The following is a 5,455-nucleotide window of genomic DNA, read 5'->3' as shown; positions in this document are numbered from 1 at the left end:
GGGTGGGAATGATCCTCACTATAAACATTTGTTCCCTCTTTTGAGATACTGCATCCATAGGTGTTCCATACAGTTCATCAAATTGTATCAGATTACTCTTTTTTTCCCTCTTCCTTCTCCTTCTAGTTGAGTTCTGATAATCCAGCCATTAAAGCCAGGTCAAGTGGATATTATCTGCCAGTGTGAGTGGTCTTGTGCATATGCCTTCTCTTCTTATCAGCTGGACACTTCACTCTCCACTCTAGTCCTCTGTGGCTATGTCATTGACTCTGGGCCAAGGAGTCCCCAGGTCTTGCCACACTTGCTGGGCAACCAGGTCTCCATCTGGGCTCACAGGAGTCTATTGAACGTGGTAGGGCTTAGCTCACAGCTTCATTAGTGTTTTTCCCACACTACCCTTTATCATTAACCAATGTGGTTACTAGTCAGAGCACATTCCTGCTTGTGTATTCCCATTGAGTCTTAGTCTTGCCCTAAGGGGACCTGATCACTTGTCTTGATGTCTCCTGGGTGAGCAACTTGCTTGTTCTTGTAGTACTCAGTTGGACTGCCATTATTGTTTTGTATTTTTCCTGTGGGCCTTTCTTTCAAGAAATGTCTTCTGTTCTTCTAGCCACTCCAGACCGGTCTGTTTGTCCTTTCAAGTGGAAATTTCCCACCTCAGAAGATTCTGGATGGGGTTCAGGATTCCACCTATGGTCTTATGTAATACAGGGGCTCCACAGGAAGCCTCCTTCACTGGGCACGTTGTAGCCCCATTTTAGGTATTTCAATCAGTTATAGGCAGAAGATGGACTTACAAGCTTTCTATGTTATGTTAGTTTTGAATGTGCTTTGAGTCTTGAGGACAAAAAGAAATCTAAAGAGGCAAGACCAAGGCTATAGGGAAGATGGGGAAAGATTTCCCAATAAAATTCTTTGCACTCATTCTTTGTTCTTAAAAGATTTTATTGTTTTCTAAATGTCTTGTTTCCCCTAATTCTGCTGTAATTTTGACAGAATATTTAAAAAATCATAGGAGAGCCATTGTTACTCTCAAAGAATGAGGGTGTGCATAGTTGTGATGGGGAAAATTTTTCTGGGCTTTTTCTAATGAACGTAGGTTTCAATTTTCTTAAAACTTCTCTATTACAAGTCCCTGTGATTATCCTGTATCTTTTGAGAAAATCTGTCAAGATGATCCTTTTGGAAACCTAAGAAACAGCACTTCTTAGCGGAATCCTTTGCCTTAAAGTTGTCTTTGAGGTCTTCCTAATTCCCTTAAGATGCTTGCTCCATGTAGAATCCCTGTGCAGCCATCTTTTATACCTACTCTGCTCTCTGGTTCTCCTCACTGGTGACTCCAAACTTGTTGATGGACTCACAGCTCCTATGCTAACCTATCCCCACCCCACCCCACCCCATACTGGAAAGATGTACTCAACTTCTACTTTGAGCAGAGATGGAGCCCTGTAGGAAACATGAAACATGCTTAGTTTTCGGCCTTGGAGAGAGGGTACTATTTTTTGAAGCAGAAAAATTCCCTCTTCTGTTCCAGAATCAGCATGCTCCAACCTCTGTTGCTTGGCAACTTCTCTGCACAGAATGCAGCAGCAATCCCTTCTCTGCCTTTCTCATCATCTACTGGCTTCCTCCCATGGCAAGGAAATGTGGAGATTCCTGAACTCAGGCCCCCTCAGTTCATGCTCTCTTAGCCTTTTCACAACCGTATTTCTTGAAAGTGTTTTCATTCCATCTCCCATGGACTCTTCAACTATGGACTCTTCAACTATGACCTAGCTTCTCTTCCCACACTCCATTTACTGTCTCACTGCTGAAATCTTGGAATGCTTTTTAGTCCTTATCTTTGCAACATGACATTTTGATTAAGTAGGAACTGGAGTTCAGATACTGCTCACAAAACAGGTGGGTTGTCCCCCAGCTCATTCATTGTGGTTTAAGTACCTCCTCAGCATCTATTCACATTCACTAATTTACTCATTGCACAGATGAATTCTCCTGATGGAATAAATCTATAGCTTTGCTCCCATTGAGGTTCAAGATTATACAATTTTCTCTAATAAGCTGAGATAAGTCTAGACCAAGGCCAATTTGTGGGAAATGAGTAAGACATCCTGAAAGAGACTGCACAATTCAGAGAAAAAAAACTTTCATGCAGAGGTCTGCCAACACCATGATCTATCCTGCAGCATGTTACCACAGTTGGAAGAACTGATGGTCTGAGAAAGAATATGGGGCAATAGCTTTGTTTGTATTGTTATTTTTTTGGTGGAGGGATATATGTGTGTGTTATGTGTGCATATATGCTTTTTTTTTTACATTTATGCAATTATAAACTCATTTCTTGTTGTTGTTAAGTGCTTTTGAGTCAGTTCTGACTTATAGCAACACTGTTTAGAGTTTCTGAGAAGCAGCTGGTGGGTTTGAACCGCTGACCTTGTTGTTACTAGTTCATTGCTGATACTATAGTGGCACACCAGGACTGCATGAACTCACTAGAAGTTTCAAAGAATAGCACTGTGTACCCATTACCCATCCTCACCCAAAGGAACGAGATTACGTAGCTTCCGTAATTACAGAACATTCTAAAAACTCAGAAGTTAACACTGGCATGATATAAAAAACTCACCTGCACACCCTACTAAGATTTCACTAGTGTTTGCACTCATTCTTTGTTCTTAAAAGATTTTAATGTTTTCTAAATGTCTTGTTTCCACTAATTCTGCTGTAATTTTGACAGAATATTAAAAAAAATCATAATTAACTTAGTGAGCAATGGACTTTAAAGGATGGGAATGAGTTGGTTTATCTCTAGCCTAGGCTCTTTGTGTTATACATAATGAATAGAATTCAAAGGAGAAAGAAGGATGCTTACCAAGTCTCTTTGGAGTGCTAGCACAGGCTAACCAATTACCCAGGAATTAATATCTTCTTCTTTGCTCATATTTTTCATAAGCATAGTGCAAGTCTGAAGAGGAGATGACCTATGAGAACTAATTTTATTTTATTAAAATGATTCAACATCTTGATTTCCTAAAGTACAACTCTATTAAGAATGATTACTTTACAGAGCATTGATTAACCAATTGATTCTGACTTGGAAAGAATTCCCTTGGCTTACAGATTAACTAGTGTGCTAACCCTAAAAGTTCTGTCACCTCTTTACAGGAGATGAGGGCTAATAGGCATCTCACACCTGGCCCCAGAGACAGATGACCAAAAACCAACAAACACAGGGGAAAGGTCACATAAAGAAATACAAGATACCTTCATTTTAATTAGCACATGCTTCCCTGGGAATATGTCCTAAAACACCGACACAGAAAACAAGTTATAAAGTGACATCAAGGGCAAAGCTAAACTTGCTAAGAACTCTTGTCATGACCAAGAAATATTTGGATTGAATCTTTCATAGATTTCTTATCATTATTATTTTGCTGTCTTCACTCTGAAATGGCATGGTCTTTCTGGGGACACTTGGAGAGGTTCCTGGTAAAGGAACCAGTGGTTTTAGAATGGGTGCTTCCAGATGGCAGAGCCTAGGGCTGGAAGAAGCTCTACAAGGTGCAGAAATCTGAAGTGAGATGAAAAGAGGGCCACAGAGCAACATCTGAGGCCAGTACTGGAAGATCCACATGATGTATGAAACCTTGCCACTTAGGAGACCAAGACAATGCAAGATGAGTGCAGGAGAGAATGATTGTGAACTCTACCACCCACTTCTGGGTGACAGAGAGGAAGACTCTTAATCAGATAAATATTGTCTGCAAAATGGGCTCAAATATAGGAGTCCTGGTGTGGTGCTGCTTTAATTTGAATTTGCATATCAGTAATTGATGGTCTGTTCCACAGTCTGCCCCTGGCCTTGTCTTCACTGATGATATGGAGCTTTTCCATATTCTCTTTCCACAGACGTAGTCAATTTGATTTCTATGTGTTCCATCTGGCGAGGTCCATGTGTATAGTCGTCTCTTATGCTGTCTAAAGAAGGTATTTAAAATGAACAAATCATTTGTCTTGCAGAAATCTATCATTTGTTCTCCAGCATCATTTCTATCACCAAGTCCAAATTTTCCAACTACTGGACCCTCCTCTTTGCTCCCTACTTTTACATTCCAGTCACCAGTAATGAGCAATACATCTTGATTGCATGTTTGATTGATTTCAGACTGAAGAAGTTGGTAGAATTCTTCTATTTCATCTTCACTGGCTTTAGTGGTTGGTGCAGCAGATATTCCCTATGAAATGTGTAATTTGACTTCTTGGTTGCTACTTCAGTCTTCTTGGATCAACTATCAACACTCATGGAAGCAGCAGTCAAGAAATCAAATGACGTATTGCACTAGGCAGATCTGCTGCACAAGACCTTTTCAAAGTGTTGAAGAGCAAAGAGGTCAGCTTGAGGACTAAGGTACACCTGACCCAAGCCATGGCATATTCAATAATCTCATATGCATGTGAAAGTTGGATAGTGAATAAGGAAGACCGTAGAAGAATTGATCTTTTCAGTTATGGTGTTGGAGGAGAATATTGAAAGAGCCATGGGCTGACAAAAGAACCAACAGATCCATGTTGGAAGAAATGTAGAGTACTCCTTGGAAACCAGGATGGCCAAACTTCATCTCTCATACTTCGGACACATTGTCAGGAGGGACCAGTTGCTGGAAAAGCATATCATGTTTGTTAAGGTGGAGGGTCAGAGAAAAAGAGGAAGACCCCAGTGAGATGGATTGGCAAAGTGACAGTGTCAGTGGGCTCAAGTGTGCAATAATTGCGAGATTGGCCCAGGACTGGGCAGTGTTTCATTCTGTTGTGCATAGGTTGCTATGAGTCAGTACTGACTCAACGGCACGTAACAACAACAACAACTTCCATGAATGTTGATGGTAGATACAAGCAAAACGAAGTCTTGAACAACTTCAATCTTTTCTCCATTTATCGTGATGTTATTTATTGGTCCAGTGGTGAGGATTTTTGTTTTCCTTATAGTGAGATGCAACCTATACTGAAGGTTGTGATCTTTGATCTTCTGCATTAAGAATATATATATGGGGGAGGACTTCCGGAGGGCAGCCAGGCGGTGCGGGTGAGTGGGGGCTCTGGAATCAGGGGGGGACAACTCGCGAGTTAAACCTCCCAGGTAGGAATTCACAGTTTCACAGCCCACGTGAATCTTAGTGCGCCAGAGCCTTAGACCCGCTTCTTTGAGAAATCACTGTGCAAGGAATTACAGGCTTGTTAAAAGTGCACTGCGGCAGCCCCAGCTCCATTGGGCTTGAGGGGGCGGGGCGGGAACCAGCTTGTGCGGAGCCTCCAGTGGCTGGGAGACTCAAACTGGGAGAGCCACTGGTGACACCTACCCCAAGGTGGGATTTCTGCGCATACAGTGGACAGAGGCAAGTTAGTTTAGGAGGGGAAAAGGAAAAACAAAAAAAGCCTGCAGAAAAAGAGAAGC

This window comes from Chrysochloris asiatica, unplaced genomic scaffold (genome assembly GCF_000296735.1).
Source record: "Chrysochloris asiatica unplaced genomic scaffold, ChrAsi1.0 scaffold00117, whole genome shotgun sequence".
NCBI classification, from domain to species: domain Eukaryota; kingdom Metazoa; phylum Chordata; class Mammalia; order Afrosoricida; family Chrysochloridae; genus Chrysochloris; species Chrysochloris asiatica.
This window is presented reverse-complemented; position numbering follows the sequence as displayed.